The following is a 10,968-nucleotide window of genomic DNA, read 5'->3' as shown; positions in this document are numbered from 1 at the left end:
TGTCTCCACTTATCAGTGGGGAAAAAAAGAAAAAGAGGAGAACATCAATTTTTACAGTTTCCCATAAAGGGAGCGTTTTACAACTTGGTCTTAAAACAAAACATTGTATTTTCATATCACAATCTTGACTTGGTGCTACAAAACCTGCAGTTTGCCTTCTGAAAGAAAGATAGCTTTATGCTGGGGAGGGAGGGGAGTGGAGAAGGAAAGTGGAATTGCAAAAGGGTTTCATCTCCTCCTTCCCCTGGACAGGGGAGAAAGAGAGATAATGGTAAAACTCCCTTTCTCGAAACACCCATCTGGATTTCGGCAAATGTGAGTTTCCCATGGGAATACCTTATCCTCCTTTCCCCCACCCTCAAAAAAAAAAAAAAAAAAAAAAAAAAAAAAACCAACAAACAAAAAAAGCCAAACCCACACCCCAGCTCTATCCCATAGCGCTATCACGCACCGAGGCACTCCAGGCTGCCACAGCACGTGCTAGGAAGACCCCAGGAAGGAGCCAGGTTTGTTACATGCAGCCTCACCACAGCAGGCACCAGGAAGTAGCAGCTCTGCCAACCCTCCTGACCCCCTCGACAACTGTCATGGCCAGGGAATCTGCTACCAGACAGTGCTTTTCCCCCAGCACAGAGGAAAAACCCAACCAAACAACAACAGGAAAACACACACCAGCATAGAAAACTTTCCATTCCAGCATCACTCCTCTCAGAAAATACTGGTGGATAAGAGAGGAAAGACAGCTTGGGGAAACAACAGTGGCTGGGAAGAGGGTGCTGGCAGCACCACTGGGCATCATTAGCACGGGACTGGTTTTGGATTTGCCCTTCCCATGCAAGATACCTGTGGGAGAGTCCCGAGCTGCATCCCCGTCCCAGCCAGCTCCATTAGTCACCTGTGGACAATAGGCATATCATCCCATCCTCCACACCCTTTTATGTGGTCAAATAAGCTACCCCAGCTCTGCTTTCCCTGCTGGCTTTTTTTGTTAATTATTATATTTTTAAAGAACTGTTGCCTTTTCTATCAACAGCCTTATTAGTTTCTTTTTTTTCTTCATTAGGTCTTTACACCAACAGGACAGATTTTGTATTTTCCCAATTAATTGCCAATAATGAAGCCCCACATGTGTATTTCTAATTGTGAGGAGCATGGGCTACTATTTACCTTCATGTAGCATCCAAATAATTGTGGATCAGAACAAAGGGACTGGTGCTGGGTAGATCAAATCAAAGGGGAAAAGCTATCCCTGCCACAAAGATCTTGCAGCCAAGACACACCTAACAAACCTCGAACTCTGCGAGTTAAAAGGATGGGTAATGCAATTTGGCTGGCTGGCTTAAATGGGGACCAAACTCTTGAAGTTTGACCATTTTCTTTAAATAAAGGCTCCGGCAACGACTCCAGGCAGTTCAAAGCTAAAGATGTCCTGCCAATGCCAAGTTGGACGTGTGCGGGGGGCGGTATTTGAAGTGATCAGGAAAGCATTTATTTAAAGAAAAGAGGAGTCCAGGTTTTGTGAGATACTAGGGAAAAGAGGAGCGAGCAAAGAAATACGTGTGAATTCTTAGAGTGCTTTCTCGAAAAATAAATAGAAACCGTTCAGAACAAGTGTGCCGTTTTGAAAAGCCGTTTTCTCATTTAACACGTTTTTGAGGGGATTAAACCCCCCCACCTTCTTCGCTGCCACGCAGTCCCGCCTGGCCGGGGCCGGACCCGCATCCCTCTTCCCGCGCATCCGGAGAAGTTCAGCCTTGGCTCATCCGAGAAAACTTTGCAGCTTCTCACCGCCTCCTCCTTCCAGTCCTAACTCAGAATTAGAGCCGAGGACAGGTTCAGCGATGGTAAGGCGGGGGACAGCGCTTACTCTTTCTGGGGCAGGACAGCAGGCACCAACACGCAGTATTATTTTTATGCTTGCTAAAGTGGAGAAAGGTTTGGCTTCCCATCTCCTGCCATTGACACCACCGGTCTGAACGACACCACCACCCCACCACCCCCCAAATATCATAAAAATAATAACAACGATGGCAGCACTCACCCCAAAGTTGTCCCTCGGTGGAAGCAAGTAAAGGAGCTTTGGGAAGGAAGACTGCGAGTAAAGCCGCCCCCCGGGGGAGGGGGAAGATGCCAGCGGCTCTGCGTATCCTCCACGCAACCCCCTAGAGAAATAAACGCGGAATAAGGAAAACTCGCGGGGCACTACCTGTGGCGGTGGTCTCGGTGCCCGGTGTCAGCAGCGGTCCCCCATGCCCCCCCGCGGCTGCCGGCCCCCGCCGCTCTGCCCGCCGAATGAGCCGCCGAGGGAGGAGGAGGAGGAGGAGGAAGGGGTGGGGAAGGAGCCCGAGCGGCGGCTGACGCGGGCGGCGCAGCGCCCCTTGCCCAGGTAACGGGTACTTCAGCGCCGGCTCCGCTGAGCGCCCCCGGGGACTGCCGGTGCGGCAGCCGGTCCTCAGCTCCCAGGCTCACTCCCCGGGCTGGCGGGGGGCACTCCCAAGGCAGCGCTTGGTTGCCTTTTCAAATACAACTTCAGTCCGAGCTAGGCACCGGCCACATGAAGTTTAACTCAGCCGCATAGGTTTTAGTGCTTTTTGTTGTTGTTATTAGTATTATAATGATTTTTCTGACCTTTGTGCATGAACAGCTGGCAGGCCCGGGAGCACGTAAATCATACATGAGCAGGAAGGCGATACGGGCAGCCCACTGGCCTCTGCGCCGCGCTCGCAAGCATGCTAAGAGAGCCGCATGGCAGTTCTTCCTGCCTAGTGCCTCTCCCTTGGGCGCTCGATTTCTACAGACACGGCATTGCATTTGCTATGCCATGGCTGTACGTTTCCACCTTATCCGTCACATTCTTACCACCAGGCCCCTCCAACCGCAGGTCCTCGCAGCTTTCCTAAGAAGCCCTGCTGGACAATGCAGGGCAAATCCTTGCCTCCAGTCCATTCTCTTACTACAAGCAGCTTTAGGGAAGGCAGCCAAATCCCACCACTTCATCCCAATTCTTGCTTTCTTGGAAACAACAAAGCCATAGGAAGCAGCCTGCAGTGACACCAGTCCCTACACCAAGGGGGCGATGCAGCTCCCAGCAACATTCCATGTCCCTCAACCCAAGGAGGACCAGGGCTTTCTGTCCTGCCCGGCTGCACACACATACACAAGTCTCCCACCACTTGTGGCTTGAAGGAGCTTTACCTTCCTACCAGACCCCATCATGAGCAGCCTTAATTAAAACACCAAACAAATACAGATCATGCTGCTAAAGCCTCTCCTGGAGCCATGGCTGGAAAAATCAGAATCCTTCCCATCTACTCACCTATGCATCCCTTCTCCTGGAAGAGCAGTGGGCAAATGCCTCCACAAGAGCAGAAGGGAATAATTAAGCCCTTGCCTCTATAGAGCAGCTTCTGCTAATTATGCAATTACCCCAACTCCTGGGCTGATTGATTGGAATTGGGCAGAGGCCTGTTCCTAGTGCTCTCACTTTTGCCCTGGGGAAGTGGGCTCTGCAGTGGCCCCCCAGCTGCATCCCCCAGGATGAGGGATCCTCTCCCCGTCCTGGGCAGGGGCATCCCCCAAACCTGGTTAAGCTGCAGGCAGGAGCTGGACCTGATGCTGCATCCCAGGGTCAGCCCTGGCACATCTGCAACTGCTTTGGGGTTAAAAACAAAAGTCCCTGGCAAACAGCTGAGTGTGATGAGCTATCTGCAGTTAACAAAGGTGCTGGGAAGTACTCTCCTCGCATCACACCTGGGTTATATAGGGTTTACCAAGGATTTGCCCTCGGTACCTGAGCTTGTCCTAAAGTTGCAGATCACAAGGAGTGCAAATGGTGCAGGTATAACCTGTGTGGGGCTCCAAGCACCCTGCTGAGCTAAGCCTGTGCAGGTCCATGTGGTTTATTTCTCCTGGGCTCTTCATCCCTCCCTTGTCCCCTTCATCAGCACAAGGCAGTGTGTATGCAGCCAGGATACCTGCACAGTGAGGATCCCAGCTGCATCCATAAAGTCAGGAAACTACTTAGGAGAAGAATTAGGAGAAGAAACAACAGGAGGGGGAATGACCAAAGCAAACCATATGTTAAGTAACTTGAAGCCACATTTCAGGCCCGCTTGTCATCTGTAGCCACTCTGACTTTGCACAAGTGATATCTTGATAACTGATGATAAATTCAGGTCAGTGTTTCTACTTAAATAGAAGCACACCTCTTTCCTACTTAATTGCTGCCCGGTTCCTATGCCTGGGCTTCACATCACATCTTTCAGTATGCAAGCTGGGTGACTTTCAGCTCACATCCTGATCAGTTTGAAGACCTGTCACCTGTTTTACATAAGCCAGCTCTAATGAAGCAGAGTTCCTCCTGGCCTGTGTGTCTTGCTTGGACTCCTGGTCCAATTCTCAGTTGAGCCCAAGCTGCAGCCTTTCCCATTGGGAGGGAAGACTAGTGGGATTTCACTGCCTAGGTTCACAAAACTCACAGGAATTCAATATCTTGTGACCTGTCAAGCTTGGTTTAATCAGGCAGCAACAGCAATAGCTGTGTGCAGGCTGGACTTCAAACCAACTTATCTAGTTGGCGTTCCCAAGCTCCTGTGTGAAAAAAGCAATATCGCTCTGTGATGCAGCCCATGGGGAATGTGCCATCACAATTGCCTTTTAACAAGTTCATAGCTGGAAAAAAAGGAACTAAAATGATGCGCTGAGAGCAGGGGGATGCTCCCAGTTGCCACTGCGATTAAAGGCTACCACAATTAGTGCCAACCCTACAAGGCAGGGAGCACAGTGGTTAGCAGGAAGGCTCAGATAACCTCCCTGCTATCCCAGCCTTTCTCCACAGGCTCATTACTGGGAAACCTTATGTTTTCTGAGCCAGATTCCATCACCTCTCTGCCCTGCCTGCGAAGGCAGAGCAGCTAGACAGAGCCTTTGCAGCCTCCTGGCACCACTTGCACAACCTTGAAATTGTACTGCAGGGCTTCTCCCCCTCTCATTTTCTATTTAACCACAGAACATTTCTCCATCCAGCTATCCCTATGGTGTGTCACTCCTCTCTCCCCTTCTGCTGTAGGAGGTGGGATTTCCATTCGTCTCTAAATCTTAAATATATGAAAATGGAAAACAGGTAAAATGTAGGCATGTGCAAAACCCTTCCCAACTAAGGTACTGAATTACCTCTGTTTGCCTTGGACCATGTACTGCCATGGACCCCAGGGTCTGCACAGATATCAGCTGCCTGACAGCCAGCGCGTGCAATATTGTACCATCAGTCATTTTTTCATGCCTCCTTTTCCTAGGAGTCTCCCACAAGGATCCCTTGATATCTTTCCCCAAACACATCCTCTTTTAGTAAATGAAACCTGTGCAAAGGTGCAGGAGGGATTTTTGCTCAGGAAGAAGCAGCCCCTGTGCTCCGCTTTCACTTCTTGTTGGACATGGTGATTTTGTTCTCCCACACCACAAGCCCCTTGGGGATGATGGCATCCTCTATGGCCCACGGGGCTTTCCAGCACTCCACACTGAGGTGTGGGTTGGGACAGCAGCACAAGGGAAGCAGCTCCCCCATCATCCTACGCTCTCACCTGGGTCACAGAATTAATTTGTACAGCAGTGGCAGGGTTTTCTTTTTGATCACCTGTGCCGTGGCTCACAGTGAGACGGGTTTTCCAGTGTGAAATTAATTTCCAGGTCCATTTCACACAGAATTTTAAGGCCAATATTAGGATCACGTTGTTTGTTTAGGAATTTATGAGTGAAGGATGCTGGAGAGGAATCTCAGCAAAGTTAAGGGATTGCTTGTGTTTCTATAGAAAAAAGCACTGAAAGAGCAGCTGGTTCCCTTTTTTCCTTTAGAAGTACAGAAGTACAGTGTTTCAAATTATGTCTTTGAAAGTTAATAGTCCTTATGGAGAGTGAAGCAACTGTGTTTAAAGATAGCGGGAAGGGCAGAAGCTGGGCACACATTTGCAGCACATGCTCAATTCGTATGGCACCCTTCACTGAGGGTCCACCAGCTCTTGTTTACAGATGTATCCAGCTGAGCTACCCCTGGACCAAGCATCTCCAGCCGGGCCAGGGCAACAGGAGCTAGATAGAATCATAGAATGGTTAGGGTTGGAAACGACCTTAATATCATCTAATTCCAATCCCCCAGCACCTCACCCTAGATCATGTTGCTCAAGGCTCCATCCAACCTGGCCTTGAACACCGCCAGGGATGAAGCATTCACCACTTCTGTGGGCAACCTGTTCCAGTGCCTCACCACCCTCACAGTAAAGAACTTCTTCCTTCTATCCAACGAGATAGCCAGAGCTGCAGGACGGTGGTAACATGCAGCGAAAAAAATGAAGGTGTGAGTTCCAAAAAGCCTTACAGGACCACTCCAAACAGACCTGGCTGGAACCCTGAAGCTCTGCCCTTTGCAGACCCCAAAGCAGCCTGCTTGCAAAACACATTGTCTCCCTTTGTAGGCCAAGCAGGAAGCAGTTAGGCCGTGTCTCCTGCTACAGACACTGAGTGCACCCTGTGGCCCCTGCCTGGGCTTGTTAGATCCTAAAGAGGTGAATCAGGAACGAACTCCTTCATACCAACTCTCTGAGCAGCTGGAGGTGCTTTACACTGGCTTTTGAAACAGTCGTTCGGGTAATTTCCTACTGATAGGGAATGTTAACAAATTCTTAGAGTAGTGATGGTTTGGTGATGATTGCGACCGGCAGTCTTGAGCAAGAGCTGTCACAGTGAGAGGGAGGCAGCTTTGGGAGCCGGGTCCTTTACTCCCCCGGGGATGACTGCCATGAGTCACTTCGGGCCACCACCTCCCAGCTTTGAGCCCTACCTGGGCAGCCGGTTTTCCCCAACCCTCAGTTCCGATTTCCTCCTCAGCAAAGTAGAAGGTGCCATCTACAGGCACAGCATCCGCACGACAGCCCTCTGGGTCTTCGCTGCCCGGGCCGGGCTGGATACGCTCTCCTGTCGTGCCATCAGACCCTGCGCTGCATCTCCTTCCCTGCAGTGAGGGCTCGGAGCTGCGTGTCCCGGTTGTGCACTTTGTGGGATCAGGGACTTCCCAGAGCGCTGTCTCAGGCAGAAGACTGCCTCCCTTTTGGAGACTCCTGTGTGCAACCTTGATGGTAACCCAGGAGAGCAAGACAAAAACACAGGGGAAGGTGATCACCGTTTGTACAGCTGCAAGGGAACGAGCAAGCAGGTCACAGAGTAAATTTGGTCACGCTGTTGCCTCAGGGGAAACCTGGAGGGCACCGATGCTGCTTGCTCAGTGGTCCAAATTCCAGCCCCATGGATCTACCTGAGCTGCTCCTTTTTTGTGTTTCTTTGCTCTTCCACTTGCCTTTCATTTAATCCATTGTGGCTGGGTTCACATGCCTGTAATTAAATGAGGAAAATAAGAAACCGTAGGAAGAAGGACAAACAACCCCTAACAAGTTCTCTTCTGTGTGACTACAGGACAGTAAGGAATGACTCCTGACCAGATGGAGTTAGAGGGCATGCAAGGGAATGCGGGCTTACCATGGAGGTGCTTGCACTTTGGCTGTTAAGAGCTGCTGCTGCTGTTTAAGGTCAAAAATAAGGCTAGCAGATCTCTGAGGTGATGTATTCAAAATGGGAGCCAGGACCTAGAGATGAAAGTCCAAAAGGCCAACCACACATTGCTGTCAAAGCTCCTGAGGTTGCCCCACTAGAGATGCAGGAAAGCTCTACCCGTATCATCAAGCTGAGAGCTTGCTAGCGTAGCAGAAAAAAGGCAATACAGAAGAGCGGATCTAACACCAGGCACGCATGCTGGCTCCTCGTACACAGCCGCAAGCCGGGCACTTGCTTCTGTTTTAAAGGTCCTTTTCAAACCCAAGCCTTCTGCTTCATATTAAAATCATTTGTCAAAGAAGACATTGCAACATGCGCTGTTGGGTAGCTGAAGCTGTGCAGCACAGAGTGAGGGGGGGGTTACAAAATCTGGAAGCAAAGCTGAGCTGGAGGGGTGTGTGTGTGTGCACCCCATGCATCAGCAAGCTGGATGGCAAAGGGAGCAGACCCGCTGGCTTGCTCAGCTTTGCCCAGCCTGCTACAGGCACACTGGAATTTGCACTCAGCTAGCCCCAGATACTCTACCCCCTACACTCCATGGCATGATAAATTAGAAGGAAAACTTTCTCTTCTCAGTTTGTTCTCACAGTGCTGTCCAACAGAGCACAAGCCTGTCTAATCAGAAGCTACAGTCCTTCACCATCTGTTTAGAGCCTAATTACAAATGCAGAAAAATAATGTGCTTTACAATTGCATCAGTAAATGCTGTAAATGATTTAAATGCATGCATATGTTCCCCACAGAATTCAGCATGCATCTGCGACTTCTTCTTCTCACATTAGGCACACAAATCAAGGGAAAAAATACCCAGATCTGACGAACAGCATGTCCCTAGGATAGTGATTTTTATCCCTTTTTTCCCCCTGCTGGAATGGCAAATGGGGCTTTTTTGTAACAATTCATTCAACAGCGTTTTCTTCGCTTCCATTTTAAAAACTGTTTATCACCATTGTGTAAATATAGTACAAATTACTCCATAAAACATGTAAAATGAGAACAGCAGCCGGGCAAGCCTGCAGCTGGCTGGTGAGGTTTCAAAGCTGAGTTTTTTTCTCTGGGGCACCTATGAAGGGGCAGGATCAGCTTGGCTCCTTTGCTGTGTACTGTGGCTCTCCCCAAGCCCCCAGCAGGGATGATGACCAGTAGCACTTCAAACCTTCAGCTTGCAGCTCTCTTTTCAGAAGGATGCTTACCACAAAGCCACCAAGGTTGGCAAGCTTCAACCCTGAGCATGCAAGCATGAATACCTTGAAAATACCTTTCCATGGCTGCAGAGAGGAAGACAGAAGCATTTTCAAGTGGTATGTATCAGAGAACATGACCTCATCTGTGATGGGGTGAAGGCTCTCCGCATGCTGCCCAAATGGCCATGCAGAACAGGGTATTGCTCAGGGACCCTGCTGCGGGTAGAAATGAAGCTGCCACAGGGTGGTAATCAAGAACAAGGTCATGCACGCTGGCTCCTGGCTGGCCATGGACCCGTCAGGGCTCATTAGGAGTTTTGTTGAAATGCCAGGGACAGGCACAGGAGCAAATGTGCAGGGATGCTCTGTGCAGATACCCTTCCTAATACCATGTACCACCACCCTAACAGCCCCTGCTCCCACAGTCAAGCCTCCAAAGGCAACCCCACTTCAGCTCTCTAGGCTTTTGACCTACAGTACCTCACAGCAAAACACTGAAAGGGTGACTCCTGCCCCAAAACACACACAATGGAGCTGCTGAGAGGCAGCAGAGCTTCTCTGGTCATCACCAAGGTGATGCTGAAGGATAATGAGGTTGTTTTAGAGATGCTTCCCTCTCTCAAGGGTAATAATGCTATGCCAAAGCCTCTAAAATGCAAAGGCTGGTATCACAGATGGAGAGGTGGCAGCATTTCTACCCTGTGGGGTACTCCACTGAGTGGGGACAGGCTAGAAAGACTTTGGAGATCAGAGAGAAAGAAGGAAAGTCACTTGCAGCTGATGGGAGATGAGAATCACTCTGTAACAACAGTTTCCTCCTAGAGTGTGTGTTTGTTGGCTTTAAGGCCCCAAATACCTACACTTAAATGCTTCAGCTCCAAAAGAGGGGGGAGTAGCTGCACCACTAAGCTGAGAGAAAGGACAAAAGAAAAGGTTGAGCATATGCCACTTAGCCTCCTTTGAGCAGAAGCTGCAACAGATGCATCTCCTCTGCTTTCTACCCTTTCATCCAACCACCTCCTGCTCCCCATGCCCTCCTGTCTTGCTGGTGTTGCTTTGCCAGTTCACAGCTTTCGTCTCCCCTCCACCAACTGGATTTAACAACAAAGGCCATTGGAGAACCCAACATGAGGCAGAAGCAGCATCCTCACCACGCCAGGCTGCCAGCTCTCCACAGAGCTGGGAGAGCGCAGGGGCTCTCCATCCTCTGGCTGTTTTTGCCAGTGGTGCTGGCCTCAATTGCTGGGCAAATGGCAGCTCTGCCACTTGGCACCGTGCAGGGATTCATGCCCATCTTTTATTTAGTTTTACCTTGTGGGCCCACCCTCATGATTTTTGCAAGTGCCTGCATTATCTTATACCCACTGGTGAGACAAGGCCAAGCCCTGCTGAGAGTACATGGTCCTTCCCCTGCCAGCCACCTCACAACGCATTTTCCTTGGCTGAAAGATGGTGTAAACATTAACAACCCTGCTAGGCTGTCTTAAACAGCTGAGGGGATGGTGTTAATTAAATCAATAAAACCTGGCAATGTGGATAGGTGATGAAGATCAATGGACCCAGCTCAGCTCCCAACCCTGCACATAGCTGAGGTCTTCCTCTGGATCTCAAGTGTCCCTGGTCCAAAGAAAGACTTGGGGAGTAACTCCCTCTTGTAAAGCTCATCGAGACCTAGAAGGAAAAATGTAAACTCCTAGCTAAATACCATGAAGTAGGTTTCGACCCCCACTGCATTTCTGCTGGCTGTCCCACCTTGATTCTGGTGTAGAGCATGGAGCATGCATCATTCCTGAACTGGAAAGGGGTCAATGGCTGCATTCCTTACATTATTTAAAACCATCAAGAAATAAACTGTCATTGCCTTTCAACTAACACATCCAAGACACAGCATACTTCATTCCGCCTTGCAACTACTGTTTCTCTTGTCATTCTGCATTTTCTTACATGCAGGAAGATGCATCAGATGCATCTTCACCCAGGCAGTATATGGCAGTAATTACTTCCCTGTTATATGCTCTTATATGCAACATCCTATAAATTACCCATCCCATTTTGCAGGGGGATCACCCACACACTCATAGCTGCCTGTCAGCATCCATCCTTGTACCATACATCCTTGTACTCCACCAGTGGTCCCTGCTTAATATTCTGACCTGATTCTTGCCCAACTTGAACCTGTAATGTT

Source organism: Psittacula echo (genome assembly GCF_963264785.1).
Source record: "Psittacula echo genome assembly, chromosome: 6".
NCBI classification, from domain to species: domain Eukaryota; kingdom Metazoa; phylum Chordata; class Aves; order Psittaciformes; family Psittacidae; genus Psittacula; species Psittacula echo.
The sequence above is the reverse complement of the archived record's forward strand: the minus strand, read 5'-3'. Positions refer to the sequence as shown.